At 39.1% G+C, this 19,437-nt stretch overlaps 1 protein-coding gene across 13 annotated transcripts in view; it reads left to right on the top strand.

The window, feature by feature from the left end:
• Positions 1 to 4,032: 4,032 nt before the first annotated feature.
• The window catches only part of eag (ether a go-go), a 65,389-nt gene continuing 49,984 nt past the window's right edge, over positions 4,033 to 19,437 (top strand). For 8 of the 13 annotated variants that reach the window (XM_036821284.3, XM_065867556.2, XM_065867558.2 and 5 more), the window contains exons 1-2: positions 4,033 to 4,184; positions 4,488 to 4,736. The gene's annotated coding sequence lies outside the window, so the exon portion shown is untranslated. The remainder of the gene's footprint in view (positions 4,185 to 4,487; positions 4,737 to 19,437) is intronic. The other 5 variants (XM_036821286.3, XM_070997224.1, XM_036821287.3 and 2 more) reach the window with 1 other exon arrangement.

The following is a 19,437-nucleotide window of genomic DNA, read 5'->3' as shown; positions in this document are numbered from 1 at the left end:
AGAGCATTATAATAACAAAATGTTGTCTTAATTATTTTCCTTAAGTCTAGTGGTTTCAAATAATTTAAAAAAGAACTACCAGCAAAAAAAACCCCATTTTTATATAAAAGCATACCAGAGTTAATAACAACAAGTACCTTATTTTTTCCGTGTATATGCTGCAGTGCTGTTGCTCTTGGCCCTTCTTTGGAATGCACTCTCCCAATATTCCGCTCTCCCTCTCAGAAGACAGTGGCGGCAACTGTAAATTGAAAAGAGAAACGATCTATCACTAATGCAATGCTACTTAAAACTGATCTAAAACTGTTGAAAAACTAACACAAAAAAGAAAATGATAGAAAAAATATAAAATATAAACTACCTGCGAGTGTTTTGATGGCCAACTTATTAGTCACTTGACATTGTTTCTTTGAGAAATTAGAGATACGACCATATAATTACACCTTTAGTTGTTATTATTGACACTTGAAATATTTCCAGTGAAGAGGTTGCCCCTCAATGCAGTTCGGTTTGTTCCAGTGCACCCCTTTAGATAGCTCCACAGTGGCTGCGGAGCACTAGACCTGCATTCCCACCTATTTCGCCACCCTTGGAAACCCCCCTTTTCCAGCCCCTGGCTTATCGTTATCGCGATGCAGCGGCTTCTAGATGTCTACGCATGACTTGCAGGCTTTTCCAGAGCTTATCAGAACAATTTCGGTATGGTGAACCTTGGTCACTGACTCAAGACTGCCTAATCCCGATGGAACACCTGTAGCGGGTGGGAGTGTAATAAATCGAATTTATTCCCCCAAACCCTGGTAATACTCATGAAAGGGGGGTTTGTACTTTTGAAGTGCTAAATACAAAAGGAAACAGTTTGTTGTTTGAACGTTTTGACTCATTAAACATGATTTTTAAGTTAATAATGCGGAACTATTCCATATAATGCGTGTGGCTAGACAGATAATTTTCCATTTACCTTGGTTTTATTATGAGACCAATCGCAAGTATACGGGGAGCCTCAATAAATTAAAATTTTAGTTATATATGATTCAGAAATATTCGTCATATCAATTCGAATGACACCATAAGTCCGTATAAAAGTAGCTGACCGATAAGAAGGAATCAAATAAATTGCTTTGCTAAATTTTATCGAAGTTTCACTTATACAATACATACTTACCTGTATGTATAAGAACCTTGTTATTTTTAAAGTGGTTAATATGAAACTTGATACGATGTTGTCTCACAACGTCTTAGGTCATCATGTGAAGTTTGGTAAATGTACAGTAGCTGGTTTAGGAATAAATGATCTTCACACGTGACATTCTTTTTAGAACTGGAACCGAATATGGTCCTTGCATTTCCAGCGGGGAGTGCATTCACCTTCGGCAAGTGTTGAATGGGAAACTCAAAACTTTTGACCAACGGAATTACCAGCTGGGGGAAATTCTGCGTTTGAAATGGACACCGTGTAAGACAACAACAAAATCCAAACAATCTCTGTAACACGAGCAACAAAAACAACAGCTCGCAAAGCCGTGGGTAACAACAATAACAACAATTAGAGAGCAACGTAAGCAGAGCTCAAGGCCAAAAACGAGCCCTCTGCCTTTCCCCTCTCTCCATCATCATTCTGATAGTTCTTTCTCTTTCTGTCGCCACCTTAATTTGCATGCTTCTCTCTTCTCCTCTTTCTCCCGCTCCCTCTCCCTCCCTCTCACTTACATCGATCGCGTTGCATTTGCATTGAGAGAAAAGAAATAAGAGAGAGTTACAGTGGGCCTGATATCCAGTTTTATTTACATAGTATAAGGTATAGTGGAGCATTATGGATATCGTATACTTGTTATTCAACAGTTGGGTGCATTTCGAGCTTATCTTATGTACACTCGCATATAATGTGCTTATTTTATTCGCATAACAAATCAAATAACATATACAATGCACCACACACATTGAGTCTTTTGCACTGCCTCTCCCACGTCCACAGTTGAGTTCACAATTATAGCACCTCATTCATATAGTACATTAATAGTATAAGGTGTCCCTAAATAAAAAGGTTTTATTGTAAAGAATACATTACATTTCTCTTTAGATTGATACACTTTTAAAAATACCTCTTTGAATTTAATTCCAATCTAAAGATTTATCAATTTTGTCATGATATTTTAAGATCTTTGAGGAGAAAACTAAAACTCCCTTCCTAAGACATTTCTGTAAATGAACAGAATAATCAACAGGTTGTACTTTAAAGTCACTGTTATCTGAGTAATATTATGGATAGACTTTATGATACAGAAATGCTAAAACTGCGAAGTCGACTGTGAAACCCATGCTAAATTTGTGCGTTTCGCGAAAACAAGTCGCCGTACTTTCTTGGCGCTGTTTTGTGTTGAACTTTGTACCCTGGCTCAAAGTTGCCCGAATCGTTTGGGCCCCCTCCCCACCTTCAACCGCCAAAGAAGCGGGACCAAAACAAAACTTCGAAATGTTTATCCAAGCAAACCAGTTTTTCCCGACTTCATTAACGTTGTTGCATCTCAGTTTTTGGTTTATTTTTTTTGGAATTTTTTATTTGCTGCAGCCAGCTCCAACTTGTTTATGGTTGTTATTTTCGAGCTGGGTTATGGGGTAGGATTTAGATTTCTCGGGTGTAGGGTTCACATTTTTGGGATGCTTTATCAGTTTTTATTGGGGGGCTTTGCCACAGGTTTCGGTTTTTAGTTCTAGTTTCCTCCACTGTCACTCACTCACACACCTGCAGTCTAATTTGGTAATCCGCTGTGCTCAGCATTCGTTTGAGAACTGCCACCAACTTGATGCTCTCCCTAAAGCGAGGGGGGGGCGGCGGGGTTGGTGTTCTGCCCCACAGTGGTTGCTCTTGCTCTCTCATCACACGAATGAGACAGAGGAAAAGAGATTGCGAGGGTGGCATTGACAGTGGTGGCAATTCAGACAATTTTTGACAATATTTTATATTTTAATTTTTTTTAAGCCTATTAAATTTAAATTAAGTATTATGCCCTTTTTTGGGACCTTAGTATTTTGACTGTGAACGTACTGATAAATGATATGATATTTATTTGTAATTATAATTTAGTCCCCATAAATTTATCATATACTATTTTTTTTTTATAGTCATCAATAGCCCTGTTACTTATAATAATTTAAGAACAAGGGTTTTAAATTCAAAAAAAGTTCATTAAGCGGGCATAGTGGTCGCAAATGTAAGACAAAATATAATTAAGTCCTTAACCCGACTTTTTATACTTATATTGTATTAAAAGCCTTCTCAAACTGGAAAAGGATTTGTTTTTGGAGTACTTAAACTGATAAGGTAAAGCTATACAACACAATTTAAGCCATATTATGTAGAATGTAGATTGCGCTATGTTCTATACATATGCGCAACCTGCTGGTCAAATATATTTTAACAGTATGACCTCCAGATGGTGCTTTGAATTCATCGAAACTTGCAATGGTTTCCATTAGTGGCTTTTGCAATGTAATCGATAGTACCCGGTTATTTAAAATGTTGGTACTTCAAAATAGGTTTCTTGTTTTTTCTATTACAAAAAAATAGTTATTCGGAAATGTGGTAAGTTTAGCTTAACATATTTTATTTTGTTCTTAAAAATAAACAATCTTTCAGATGATGTTTAAGTACAAACACTTTTAGTCATCTTTAAATCCCTTTAAATTTTGAAATCCTAACAAGGTTTTAAAATATGCTGTTTTATATTTCTTGAGTCCCGTACATACATAATAAAAATAAAATTCCTATTTGTCACAGCCTAATTTTAGACATAATCATGTATTACATATTTCAGAGGTTTTAAGCCTTTAAGCCCATAGTGCACTTATTTCAAAATCGATAGCCAAGACGCGCCAGTACCGTTAGGCCTACGCATGCCTAACTAATCGATACATCGATACCATCGTGAGTGGCGCCACCTGGCACTTGACTCTTAAGCAGGGCTTTTCCAAGCAATCGATATTTAAGAACGGGAAAACTATCCACGTTATCGACGCGTCCATCGATGTTTTTCCAGCTTTAGTCGCGCGCAACTCACTCGTAGTCGACTTTTAGGTGCGTAGTCGCGAAAAACTATGAAGACGCAACTCTCGCGTCGAGCGGTCCTCAGAATCCGGGAGTCGTCCTCCAGTTCAAAAAATCAGCAAATAAATCCAACATTTCTGTGCGCCATTCGAAACCGTTTTTTTTTGTAATTTTTTGTCTCTGCCGATGTTGCTTGTTTTTTTTTTTGTAAATTACAGTGGGGCTGTGGTGGTGGTGTTGTGAGGGGGGGTGGAAAATCGTGAAAGGGGGGGCGCGCACGTGTCGACGTCGCAGTCGGCGTCGCAGTCGGCAATTGTTGCACGCTGCTCCTCCGCGTTTCTTGTTTCATGTTCTTTCTTGTTTGTTGTGTGCTTCTTCGTGTTCCGTTAATGGTTTCTTCTTCTTCTCCTCCTCCTCCCCCCACCCCCACACACAACTGCAGTGCAAAGTGAAATGCGAAAAACGCGTCGCAGAGTAATCACATCGCAAACACAGCGAAGGCAGATAAATTAAGAGAATTGAAGAATCAAGCGAAAGCCAGTGAAGAATCGAATGGAAAGGAAGAATCGGAATCGCAATCAGAATCAGAATCAGCGGAATTCGAATCGGAATAACAGTAAACACATATAACCACCATTCAAAAGCAATCAAAAAAGCAACCAAACAAACAACAACAACAAAGCAACAAAAGGTAATCACAAAAAGAACGAAATATTGTGTAATGAAGTTGAATTTCTTTGCCCAAAAAAAAGTAAGAAGAGGGAATGCGAAAGTGATACGCAAAGAAAGTGTGACAGAGAGAGAGAGAGGGCTAGTAAGAGTGAGTGAGTGAGAGGGCAGTAAGCGGCATAAACACACTTCTAATTGTAATTGTTGTCTACTGCCGCTCTGCCGGCGTCGCTGCCGCCACTAAAAGTTTTTCCTGGCAGTGCGACAGGGACGGCACAAACGGCCAAGTTTTCCCCCAAAAAGAAAATGTAAGGAAAACGCAAGGAAAAAACGGAAGTGAGCCAGGCAGTGGGAGATGTGGAAAAAATGGAACATAATAAGTTAAATTTGCGTGCTCGTTGATTCATGTTTTTCTTACTTATTTATTTATTCAGCTTTTGTTGGTTCTTTATTGCTTTTTTAATCATTTGTTTGTGTTGCTTCTCATATCATTGCGGTTTTTTTTTTGCTTTCCTCTTTGTGGAATGTGTGTCAGCCAGCAAAAAAATGAAATGCGCAATTATGTCAGCCACTAAATAAAGCGAAATAAGTCCTGCCAACTACAACAATTGCTTTCTTTTCAAGTGCAACCAACACACTAACACCCGCACACACTCGCACACACACACCCGCACTTTGCGGTTGCATAAGTGTCAACCGCAACACACGCGTACAGTTTGACAGCCACTGAGCTGGGCAACTTCAACGGAATGCGAAAAAAGGTCCTTTTTAGGTGAGCACCAAAAAAGTGTGCTACTAAATTGGTTCAACGAAATGTACATTTTATAGTGAGCCCAAAAGTGGGCAATAATATTTGAAAGTATTAAAAAGGGACATCAATATTTTGTAGCCGTCTTTTAGGAGCTTTCAGATGTTTGCAAAACCTTCAATATAATTAAATATTAGGGTATTTCAAAATATTAGTTGTTAATAAACAAATGGATATTTAAGTATTAATACTTCATTTTTTCTTTTAAAAAAATGGTAAACAAATTGATATAATATTAAATTCAACAAAATGTACTTCTTTTAGAGAGCTTAAAAGTGAGCAATCATATTCGAAAACTTTGGTGACAAACATATTTTGGGGCAATCTTTTAGAAGCTTTAAAATGTTTACGGTTTTGCATACATTACTTATTAGGATATCTCCAAAATAATAGTTAGTGTCTTAAAATAAAAAAATATTTAAATATTGTCTAACTCTTTCTTATTATATATTGTCCCGAAATCTTCTTGTATAATATATTAAATCCCAGAATTGTTTTGCATTGAACATTTGTATTTGTTCTTTTATATTATTAGGACCCGCTTTCAGGGCGCTATTTTTGTAATTTATTAATATTCTAGTGCTGAAAGCTGAAACTTTGAGTTCAGTCAAACTTGGAAACTTGGAAAGACACGACTTCTGAAAGTTCGAGTTAGAAAAGTTCCACTGTACAGGTGGAAAAGGGGTGATGGAGGGCGGATTGATATTGAAGCCCTTTACACCCACACAGGCGCAAAGGAACACTCACACACACACAGCATACACACACACACACGTACAGTGAGTCACAGCAACAGGAAACGGGTAAAACGTAAAACTACTTAAATATTTAAAGCATTTGATGCCGAAGGAAAGGGGGCGATAAAGGGGGATGTGAAATTGAATGGTTCCGCCCACTTTTTGCTCCCGAAAGTATGCAAACAATGCCAAATGGCACCAACACAAATGTCGAGTAAATCTTTAGCAAGTTTTCCGCCCGCCCAAGAAAACGCGAGAAAACCCACAAAAAAAAAAAGAACAACCAACTTCACAAGAACAGGCCAACAATTTTGTCACGCATGTGTGGTTGGGTGTGTGTGTGTGTGCTGGGTATGTGTGTATGGGCCAAATGAAAAGAGCCAAAACATTAAAAATGTACCAGCAACCACAACAACAACACAAATATGTACAAAAATAACAAGAATAACATGAATAACAGGAATAACCGAAAGAAAGTCCAAGCTGACGGGCGCCGCAATTTGCTGTTAACATAAAATAAATAAAAATAAAAAGAAGCTATACACATCTAAGCCCACATGCATAGTATATACCTAGATTTATTTTGGCAGTTGACTTTTGGCTCACACTGTTCCCCTTTCCCTTGGAATTTTCACGTCCCCACTTTGCAATTCTCAATTTTACTTTGCGCATATTTAATATGACAAATCGTAAATGGGATTCGCCACACATAAAGCCCTATTTTTGCACTGAAAGAAAATATATTTTAAAATTATTAGCAGAGCCAAAACTACTTAGAATATAAATCTAAATATAACCTTAGTACTTTACCTTTCACTAAGTTTATTTTATTAGTTGGGTTATCAAGGTATAAAGTATAAAGTTCTCATAACATTCTCATTATTTTAACACTGAAAGGAAATGTTTATTTGAAATATCAACAGATTTTCTCTGAACCAAAACTACATAGAATATAAATCTAAATAAAATCTTAGTAATTTATCTCTCACAAGGCTAATTTTATTTTCCTGAAGCAAAACTACATGGAATATAAATCTAAATATAATCTTTGTAATTTATTGCTTACTAAGTTAATTTTATTAGTTGGGTTATCAAAGTATAAAGTATCAATCTTTCCTGACAGTGCCTTTTCCCCTGCTCCACTTTTATTGCTCCAAGTTAATGAAGTGTAAGTTGGTTGGAGTGGGAATACGAAGAGAATATCCTGGCTAATCAATCAAGCCGCATCAATAAACCCTTAAACAGATTTGTAAAATAATTTATACTCTTAGAAAAAAATCAAACATTACGTACTGCGAGGGGACTTAAAATATTTGCTGTCGGATTTCCATAAAATATGTGAAATGTTTAGCTGCCACCCGCCGCTATTCTTTTTCCCCTGACCCTCCGCAAATGTTTTATGTTTGACATCCGCTGGCATCCGTGCTGCCTTGCCGTGGCTTCCGTTTCCGGATGGCGTTGCACTCCCCCGCGCTCCTCTCTCCCCCTTCCTAACTGCATTATCATTCTGCCTGCTATCTACACTGAGCGGAAAAGCGACCATTTATATGACAGTTTGCCATGATTTACTATTTTTATTAGCCATTTATTTATTTTTGGAAGTAAACTCTGGTTCGACAATATTGTGTGGAGCCAATGGCTTGAAAAACTAGTTTGGTTGCTCTGTCTATTAAAGTTTTAGAGAGTTAAAAGCAAGGTGTCGAGAAGTCGGCAATTATAAATTAGATTCCTTTCTTCGTAGCCTACTTTTGGTAACCTTTCAATACAATAAATACTTGTTTTCTAGGCTTCACATAACAGATTACTTCTTAATTTATTTTGAATTTTCATTGTGCAGCCAGCGCTGTACAGTTGAAAACTAGTTTGGTTCCTCTGCCAAATTAATTTTTAGAGAGTTAAAGACAAGGTGTCTAAAAGTATGCAATCAAAAATTAGTTTAAATTTTTAATAGCCTACTTTTGGGAACTTTCCAATCGAACAAAAGGGTATTTTTCTAGGCTTTACCTAACAAATTCCTCCTTAATTTATTTCCATTTTTCTTTGTGCAGGCAGCGGCAATTATCGCTGTACAGTGGAACCAGCAGTAGGACCACCTGCTGACTTCCTGTCAGATTGTCAGACTGTTTGGCTTGGCTTTTGGCCGTGGCTGCGGCTGAGGCTTCGTTGCCTGGCAGTTGCGAGGACTCGCTCCTCGCGTCCTTGTCCTCGTTGACCTTGTGCCCGAGATCTGGCTGTCGTATCAAAACAAGTTTATTAACATTCCACTGGCCATCAAAGCGGTGCTGTAGCCGCCCCTTCTCAGCCCCCTTCCCCGCCCCTGGCAGTTGGCAGGTGCCCATTACGGGGGGAGGGAGGTTAGAACGGACAATTACATATGTAAAATGTGGCCACAGTTTGGCAGCCATTGGGGCGAATGGGCACGCCGTCCTGTCGCCATAAAATTGGAGAAAAATCCCTAGCCAGCTTCCCCGGAAAAACAGAACCCAAAAAGCTGGAAGCCAGGGCTGTCTATCTTTTATGGTTTTTTAAAGATTTCTGTTATATGAAAACTTTATTTTGGTTATTTCCTAAAATTCAAGTTTATTTATGATTGAGCTTTATGGAATTTTAACAAAAAAAATATGTTTTCGATATTTCTTAGTATGTAGTATATATAGTATATTTATAATTGAGCTTTATGTAGTTTTAGGTAAAAAAAAAAGTGTAGGTACTTTGCTAGAGATTAGAAATCTCCTTAAAGGGTGTCCAAAAGTATGCAATGATATCCCACAATTTTTAAAAGCATGCCAGCTTTTAACGTATTTTCAATCTTGAAGCAAATACATTTGGATTGTTTTATATATTTTTGACAGCCCTACCTGAATCCGAATCTGAAGAAGCTGGAAAAGCGTTGGGAACTCGCCAAAGCACGTGCGCAATATGTAAATTTATTTATTTCTCTGTTGTAGCTGCTCCTCAGCTTTTTCCTCCTTTTCTGCTGGTTTTCCCCAGTTTTTCCCCAGTTTTTGGCTTTTTGGTTTCTGCTCTTCTCGGCCCTTGGCTTGATGTTGTTTTTATGTTAATGTGCCCGGCCGAATGTGAGTGTGTGCGGGTTAGTCCCTAAGCTGTTTGTGTGCCATAGTATCTGTGTGTCTGTGGGGCGCACACTGCTCCTGCTCCTTCAAGATCTTCCCTCTCATGTGCTTGCTCATTGCTTTTAATAGCCAACAACACGCCATGCATTAATTTATGAATTTCGTGTTGTAGCCGACTGTTCTACCGGGCTTCCAGAGGCGGCAGAGGCGGGCGTGGCCTTTCCGCCCGCCCGGAAAGCTTTTAGCCAGAGAGCCAGAGCCAACAAGCCGCACAAATAATTAAAAAAGAAACAAGGGAGAACGCTATAGTCGAGTACCTCGACTATCAGATACCCGTTACTCAGCTAAATGGAGATATGCAAGCAGCAAAGCGAGATTAAAATGCGCCACCTACCGGCGGTATACAGATTTAAGCGTTATGGGCGTTAGAGTGGGCGTGGCAAATTTTTTTTTGGGTCAATCGATAGGTATTGATGAGAACATCACATTTCAGTTAAAATTTTCTATCTAGCATCAAAATTGTGGGCGTCACAGGGTTTTGCGGTTTGTGGGCGTAAAAGTGGGCGTGGCAAACTTTTTTTTGGGTCAATCGATAGGTATTGATGAGAACATTACATTTCAGTTAAAATTTTCTATCTAGCATCAAAACTGTAGGAGCCACAGTTTTGGGCGGTTTGTGGGCGTTAGAGTGGGCGTGGCAGTCTACTGAAACAAACTTGCGCTGCGTAGGAAGCTTAGGAATCTGCACGCCAAATCTCAATAGCCTAGCTCCCATAGTTTCCGAGATCTCAGCGTTCATCCGGACAGACGGACAGACGGACATGGCTAGATCGACTCGGCTAGTGATCCTGATCAAGAATATATATACTTTATGGGGTCGGAAACGCTTCCTTCTGCCTGTTACATACTTTCCGACGAATCTAGTATACCCTTTTACTCTACGAGTAACGGGTATAAATATAGGCAGTCTACAAAAATGGCTAAGAAACAAATCAATTTTCTTCATCAGTAGATTAAATAAATTATTGTCTGTAGCTGCCAAATAGTATATTTCAATTTGAATTCTGAATTTTTAATAATAAAAGGTTCAATTTACCTGGCAAGGGTCATTCAAGTTCAAAATGTTTTTTAATATCTACATAAAAACATACTATAAATTCAATATGGTATTTTTGCTAAATTGTAAAGTCAATTTTACGATATTATCACTTGAATTGAAAACTTTGTTTTGCATTGCAATCATTACGTCCATACATTTAATAATCCTAAAGACATAAAAACATAATCTCCATCGGCTCCTATGATGTAGCCAATTTTTACTTTAAATCTTTAATGAAAGTAATTATGGTATTACAAAAACGAATTGCTTGTAAGTTGCTATGTAGATACATATGTTTTATACTTTGTAAATATACTTAATTAATATATATTTTCACGAACTGTAAAAATGCCCGCTTTAAAAAATCTTTATTAATTATCTTTTACAATTATTGTATGCATGCATCTTTAAAATGTTTTAAATACAAGTATTTACACATGTATGTATACAGAAAATGCCATCATACCTATGCATTTAAAAGTTAACTGTAACTGACTAACTACCTGCTGTACTCGATTTATAAACTGTGTAAAAGTTTTGCAAATATTATTTATTCGCAAGCCACAAATATGTTTTAACAATTTTAAATGAACCCACAGGCAGTTTTGGTTGCAATAACCGCATAACTTCATTACACGAATGAAAAGTGACAGTCGAGAACTTTAATTCCGCAGGCCACAGATATTTAAAACAAGTTACGAATGGTATCCATTACGTATTTATTACAGAAGCACACATAACTTGTTCATCGAAGTTGAATGTAAGTGACCGGAAATTGAAAACTTTTGCAGGCCAATGGCTTCTAAAGTTGTTTTCCAGTTTCAGTGGCTGTCAAACTTTAGACGCCAGTTTGTCGACCGCCCAAATGTCGCAGCATACTTTTCGGCGGGCGCTGTAAAACTATTACACTTATTGTCGCTGTGCGTGCGTGTGTGTGTGTGGGGGATCCCCCGAAAAGTATGAGAAAGGGATGCCCTATTATTGTGGCCTCTTCTTCGATTTTCAGCTCTTTTTTTGCCTAGCTGCTCTTGTTCTTTTCACGTTTTCCATTTTTTTTTGTTGTTTGCCTTGCTTTGGCCTATTGTTTGCTTATCATGTGCATGGGTGTGTGTGTGTGTGTGAGCGTTTTCTTACTGTGTCAATATTTTTTGGCGTAAGCTTTGCTTTTAGCCATGACAAGTAAATATGCCATCACAGAAGCAGCAGCAGCAGCAGCAGCAGAAGAAGCTGAATAAATTGGCCAGTCTCGAGTTTTTCCCAGCCTCCTGGCCACTTTTCCAGGCGGAGGGGCGGAAAAAAAGAGAAGAAAAGCAGACAAAAGCCCCTGGCCAGAAGTTCTCAAGTTGTTGTTTCTGTTGTTGTTGCTAGTATGGGTATTAGTGTTAGTGTTAGTGTTGCTTTGGTTGCGCGTGGCGCAATCGAAAAAGTTTTTATGACACAATTTCCCTTTGTTGCCATTTGCCTTTCGCCTCTCGTCTTTCTTGGCACACTTTCGATTTTCGATTTCGCCATCGGAAAAAAAGGGGAGCAGCGGGAAAGCGACAACTGACTCATTTCTGGTGCACTGAAAAAGAAGTTGTAGCAAAATGCAGATTTATGTATAATTATACTTACCAGTATCCAACGGAAATTGAACTCATAAAGTTATAGAAGTGCAAACTTTCTTCAAAATAAACTGACATAACAATTGTATCCTGGTTACAGCATTTGTGCTTCTCTGTCCAAAAAACTATACCTAGATAAAAGATAATCTTTTGTACTTAGTTTTCAGCTCTGAAACAATTCATCCAACTTATTTCTCAGTGTAAAGAAGCAGAGCCAAGAAGTTATTGGGGAAACTTCAAAGCGGAGAAATGGAGAATAAGTCTGGGACTGGCTTAGCTATATTTAGAATATTCGGTGGGCGTGCTAACTTACTTTTTTTTTGGGAGGAGAGGCCGAAGGACTGCTTTTGGAGCAATCGGCACAAGGATAAGCTTGCCTCACTCCTTTCCCCCCCTCCCAAAAAAAACCCAGGCAGAAACGAAGTTGCATGCAAGAAAAGCCATGCAAAGCGGGCCAAAAATTATGTGTTGCATACTTACGTGCGCCGCACTGACCTTGCGTGCGGCGGAAAAAGGGGGAGGGAAAAAAAGGGGGGGGGGTGGGAAATCCAAGGAGGAGGCGAACAAGGAGGCAACGACTTGCCCAGGTGCAACACTATCTTTAAATGTGTCTGTCGGTGGGTTTTATTGCACTGCTCGTTTCGGGCACCAAAGTCTAATTGGATAGGGAGGCAGAGACAAAAAGATAGAGACCGAGACAGAGGCGGCGAAAGAGATGGGTAGTGGGGAAAAGAGGGAGATGGCTAGAGAGCGAGAGGGAACAAGGAGACCCACAGCTTTAGCCTAGGCCAAATTAATCGATAAAAAGATCAAATTGAATTTGCCACTGAGGAAAAAAAAGCAGGGGAAAAGGAAAGGAAACGAAAAAAAATGGAAGAGAGATGGGAAAGGAAGGAAGGAAGGCAAAAGAGGGCCCAAAGGCAGCCAAGTGAGCCGTGAGCTAAGGCCAAAAGCTGATAAGCCGCCGCAACAATAAAATCAAATCACATCTGGCCCGCGCCACGTAAACGGGCTCAAACGGTCAGCAAACGGGTAACGGGTAACGGGTACGGGTAACGGGCAAACGGGCAGTGGCGGTGGGTATCGGTTATTGGGTTGGGGACATAATCTGCAAAAAGGGCGAGTGCTTCACCAAACTCAAGCAAACTTAAACGGATTTAATCGTTTCAAATGGAATGTAAATCCTAATTTTAAGAACTCTTTCAAAAATTTGGTAATTGCTTAAAAAGAAAAGATTTGTAAGCATTTTGATAATTACTGTTTCCTAACAAGCCTTTAGATATCCCTCGTTTGGGGTCTTTAAATATAAAAAACTACTTCAAAACAGACTAATTATGAAAGAAAGCTATATTTATATTTTATTTCCCTACTTATTTCACCCAAAAAGTCTGCACGAATTTTTAAATAGTAATGATAACCCATAAAAGACCAGCGAATGCGAGGGCACAACTGGCTTAAACTTTTTTGCGAAAAAGCGTAAAGGAAAGTCTTACTCCCCCTCCACTTACTCCCACACCATTAATTTAATGAATACTCATCTCCATTTATTTTTCATATGCCGAAATGCTTTTGGCACTGGCGCCGCCTAATTAACTACAAAATATGAATAAAAATGAGTCACTCAGAGGAGCGGAGACAAATAGGACGCATTATCCAAGGCGTTCGAGGCATTAGACGGAGATAATGTTATCTGGGATTTTAGAGGGGGATTGGGAATGGCTTGGGTTCCAAGGTATAAGTTCGATTCCACTCGCTGCAGTTGGATTTTGGGGGAATTGGCCAGCCCCAGGTCTTCAATGCAATCTCCTTCAACTGAAATATTTTTCTTGGGAGTGGGGAATCCCAAAATAGACTTTCTTTCGAGCTTGTTTTTTTGTTGTCTTGGGTTAATGAAATGGCTGCCCTACTTTGCCAGCCCGGCCAAGGCGGCCCAACTTGGCACGCAAAAGTCAGGCCCAGTTTCAGTTCTACATGGCAAGAAATATGGTTTACCTTCTATAATTTATTACATTCGTTTGTAAAACACAAAGTAATGCTATCACCAAAAACAAGTAACAAATCTACGAGTATGTCTTTAGATATGCCCTAAAGATAATGTAATATTTAATCTTCAAGTGTTGAAAAACCCCCAAAAAAAAAGAAATAAGTGTTGATCAGAATTTTGCAAAATATATAGATCATGGCCATGCTATTACCAAAAACAAGTAAAAAATCTACGAGTATATCTTTAGAGATCCCGAAAGGCTTATCTTTGTCTTGAAGATTATGTAAATATTTTAGCTTGTACAAAAGTACAGTGTTGAGAAACGCTATAAATCACAAAAAATCCGGTGTTGATCAGGATTTAAAAATGAGTGAGATCATAGTTCTTGTATCATTATGATTTTAATTTAGAGGTTTCTGCACTAAGTAATAAACATTTTAAGGTTGAAAATGCATATGATTTTGAAGCTTAGTTCTGTTTAAGAACATATGATTTAAAGCTTTACAGATGTATTTTTTCCAAGTGCATTTTCAGTCGTAGTCGCAGTTTCAGTTAGCAGTTCCAGTCGGAGGCCCCAGGCAGCGGGCTGACGACTTGGCAAAATCAAGGTTAAGTATATGTATTTATGCGCATACCCAAGTAGCAGTGACTTGTGCACATATATTTCCCAAGGAGCGGGGGAACAAAAGGACGAGGGGGCCTGGGCTGCGACAGGAAATGTCAATCAATTAGCCCAGCCCTAGGCGCCAAATGCGTCGGCGGTCGGCCCTTTTGTGGGATCGGGGATACGAGGGGATTTGTGGGGGGTTTTGAGAAATCAGGGAATCCTTTCGAGGACGGGGCCTCCATTCCCTTCTACGGGTCTTTGACCATAGCTGATTGCACCCGCCTTCTGGGAACTCGTGACCTTTTCTGGCGGTGGTCAGAAGGACTTCGAGAACCGACGGCCTGGCGTTCCGGTAACCTGTTTGACTTTAATTTATAAGGATGGCTTCTGATTCCTCGACTTGATTTACCTTCTGCAGAAAAATCGCCATCGTTTTTCAGCTACTTTTTTGTTCTATTACTATTTGCACTGCTTTCGTCTGCTCCAGTTAAAGCTTAAATCCAATGCATTTTATAGTTTGTAATGGTTGCAAAAGGTTTGACAGTTCGATTATCAGAAACCACTTTAAGTTGCCAGCATAATGTGGACTAATTTGAACTTTTTTACAATACCCAATAGTTGGGTTTTCATCTATTATATTCTATTTTAGCTAGAGAAGTAATGATCGCAAAACGATTGACAGTTTAATCAATGCAAACCCTTTCAATTTAGCGGCTTAACTTTTCAATCACTTCACAAATGTCGTTCCACCAAGATTAGACTCTTTATATAACTGAATAATTTTAGTTAATTTCCTCGAAATATTGACAGGCAAATCAATTAAGAATAATTGTATTGGCTTAGCGTCTCAATCCCTAAGCCAATTTAGTCAAAAGTGTTTAGTGTGGTTTGATAAGCTGCGGTTAAAGTATATAATTATACTTAAATCAAATTTAGACTTAGTTACTATTTAAATGTAAAATGAGACATTTAATTTCATTGGCTACCATCAATTTCTTGCAGAAGGTCAGTTTCAATTTACAATAAATTTTAAACATTGGCCTGTTATTTATAGCCTGTCAATAGTTTGGTAAAGCAATTATTAACTCATTTATGTTGTAAAATCACAGGTCAAGAGTCAATATCAGGTCACTTTCGCAATTTACGATGTTAGAGATTAAGTTATTCCAAAAAGGAAATCGATTCCAAGAAGACAATTTCATTCACTCAAACTTTTTCTCTGATTGGAAATCACTTAAGATTCAACCCAAAAGTATGCAATAATTTAGCTTATTCCGGAGATCCTAAGTAAACATGGCCATTTGGACCCTTTATAAAAGTTCGGCTGGAACCAGAAAGGAGTGCTATAACCAACTGATATGTTAGACCATCCAAGCATTTTCATTTGCCGAACAATTCAATCGAATCCAAGTAGCCTTTCTTCTGGGAAAAGCAGGAGACGGAGGTCCATTGTCCTGCGGCCATCGCATCCTTGGTCTGTTCTTCGTCTGCTTTTTTTTTGTCTGGTGGGGGCTCTCCAGCCCCCGCAACCCCTGTTGTCAGCCACCCAGTCGAGCCTATTGTCCCCATGAGCTTTGTTTTCTGTTTGCCGCTTTTCCACCGAACCCCAACCCCCTGAAATTTTCCCCCACCCACTGGGTTCTGCGGCTTTGTTTTGGTTTCCCCTGCATTTGTGTTTGTGTAATTGTTGCAACAATTGTGCTTTCCGAATGGGATATACATGTATGTATGCCGAACAAAACGTATTATATGGTATGATTGGGGGGCTCCCTCATTTTGCGGGGGATAACAATGATTTGTTCATAGAGCGTAAAATTTGTGGCCAAAGCGAATATTGGAAAAATGTGATGTGCCTTGGGGTGGGGAAAATTGGACTGGGAATATCAATGTGCATGTGCAATGGCCAAATACAAACGCATTTAACGAAATGTCAGAAACACTCCATTGCGGACCCACTGGGTAATTAGCCAATGCCCGGGATTCTGCTATCAAATTCACCTGCTCAGAAATTCTCTCTCTCTATCTGTCTGTCTGTGTAGCTGGTCCCTGTATTTTGGCTTAGACGCCTGAGCCAAGTTGAACCGAAACGGAAAGCGAATGGCAAAAAGTTTATAAATTTTTGAATAGTCCACAATGGTATCCACAAAGTATCCAAAGGTGAGCCAAAATGTATGCGGCACATAAAGGGGGTTTGGGGATGCTGCTGCTCGCTTACACATCGCAGGGGCAGCTTCATTTTCTTGATGACACCATCTCATTAATAATGCCGGGGCTCTATTAATATTTGAAAGCCGAACGCAGCACACCGGAAATTAAATCCGAATGAATGGGCGAGGGGGGCGTGGCGGCTGTGAGGGGGGTGTGCATGTGAAAATGTCTATATGCCTGGGAGTGTGAGTGAGTAAAAGGATATAAACCAGCTTCATTCGTCCTTAAAGTTCAAGTGATCACTGGTGGGGTATGGAGTGCAGCCCAGGGACTAGGAAGTTGATAAGTTCTAGTTTAAAGATAGTGGGGAGTACTTAGATTTTATAGTTTAAAAAAAGAAGGAAATGCTGCAGATATAATCACTAGGGTCTTGAAATCACTTTCAAATTTCATTTTATGTGTCTAAAAGTATGCAACAATATATTTTAAACTCTGAACCACAATGAATTCATTCAGAAAGGTGACTATCCTATATTCATTGCATACTTTTAGGTACTTAAAAATAAAGTTTATAAGGGATTTCAAAATTTTATTCAAAAATGCGTACGAAAATTATAGGCAAGGCAATAAAATAGGGCACGGAACTATTAATCAACTAGATTTAGGCTAATATACAGGCTTAAGCTAACTTTCAGAGGAGGAAACTCAACCGAATAGTTATAAATTGCTGATATTCGTCCCCGAGAAGATCGTAAATGCCCTCACCTAACCCCGAGCAATCCATATCCTGTGCCATTTGATTCGCAGCCATCTTAGCTGCTCCTTATCCCTTGGCCAACGCCCCCTTGACCCCCTCATGTTAATTTTTATGACGTACTTGAAGTGAGCCATAAAATGAGAGGGCGGCTTCAGGGGAATTTGGCCCATGGGGTCGGCAAGGGACGAAGCGGGGGGATGAACTCTTAGAGCTGCAACAAATTAAAATGTATAGTCGCCCTCCTGCTTTTCCGCCCTTCCTCTTTTCCATTTGTCCCCCCTTCCCGGCGCCTCTGCTGCTCATGCTGCGCTTTGTGGGGCAAGGTGAGCGTCATCCTGTGGCATGGTTTGTCCTGCTCCTTTCTCGTGGTCACTCAGTCGCCACCGCCAACGAAACGTCAGCAGACTGGGAGAAAAGAGCAATGCCATCGACTTTCTAAATACTTTGTCTCCTGGGCTTCTGAAAAATTAAGAACCCAGTCGAAAGCCCCATCAAGTTGATCATTAAACATTAATTCTTTGAAAAAGTAGGGAGAATAAGATACATTTCTAGTAATAATAATAAAAATGTTATATTTTCTTTACATCTCGACTTATATGATTATAATTTTTATAAAGATTGTATTTATTTTTAATTTTTAAGGATCTAGAAATTAAAAAAAGCAGTCAGATCTATTTAAAATGGATAATATTTGGTAAATAATTTTGGTACATAATTTCTTACAGTGTACCGGGCACAGTGGCTGCCACATATACGTCCATAATAGTTGTAGTTGGTCCTTGCCACACCGCAACACACACACACACACACTTACACAGCCAGCGAAACTCCTCTCGTTTTTCATGTGTTGCAAGGTGCAAAAGGGCTGGAATGGGGAAAATTGTGGAAAATGGTGGAAAACAGGGGCCATGGCATGTGGCAAGTGTGTCAGCCGAGGAGGGTGCCTGAAACTAGGAGGGGGCGGGCATATTGAGGGGCGTGGCGACATTCCATTTATTATAAATAGGCGAGTGCTGAGAGGCTTGACTTTCCGTTCCTATTTTGCCTCCTTTTTGGCTCGTGACGTCAGTGGGCGATTTGCGATTGGTCCTCAAATTGACGGCACTCAGTACAGTGCGTTTCACAAGTGTTTGTTCGCCAGCCGGGGATCGCTCAGTTGTGCAGATTGGCCTAGGTGACACCTCCTAGTCTTCTTTAAAAATAAATCGATTTCGGTTTGGCAACTCAAAGTGTTTCAATATTTTGAAATATTATAAAAAATTTAGGATAAAAAATTTTCCAAAGGAAATACTCTATGTGTATTGTAGCAAAGTATAATTGGAGGATTGTTCCATGAAAATAAATAATGAATCACCTACCTTAATAAAGTCAAGTCTAAAAGTATGCTCTAAAAAGGGAGCATTATGCTACGGTGGGTAATCATAGTACATTGTTGCATACTTTTGGACACCTAAAGTACCTAAAGTAAAAGCAAATAAAGAAAAGAAATGGGACAGTTTTATAGAAATAACCCGGGTTTTTAAATCACCTACCATTGTGTCTAAAAGTATGCAGTATAAAATATAGTATTGCATACTTTTAGACAGCAAAAGTACATTTATAGAGATCTTTATTAATAATAATATAATTAGAGTCTGTTTATCGTTAAGTTTACCCAATTTAACAAATTTCAAGTTTTTTAAATACTCTAGACCCTCTCGGAAATCTCAAATTTGTGCTATTGATTGCCGCAAAACTTGCATCATAATCCTCTGTTCATTAGCTCTTCAAAAAAAGAACCCTCTACTCCGTATCAGCTATGAATTTGCGTCCAATATGCCTGTGGCAAACACGGAGCAGCAAGTTGCAGTTAATTATATGCATTGTAGGGACTGAAAGCAGCAGCTGGAGCGGAGCAGGAGCTAC

This window comes from Drosophila suzukii, chromosome X (assembly GCF_043229965.1).
Source record: "Drosophila suzukii chromosome X, CBGP_Dsuzu_IsoJpt1.0, whole genome shotgun sequence".
NCBI classification, from domain to species: Eukaryota; Metazoa; Arthropoda; class Insecta; order Diptera; family Drosophilidae; genus Drosophila; species Drosophila suzukii.
This window is presented reverse-complemented; position numbering and strand designations above follow the sequence as displayed.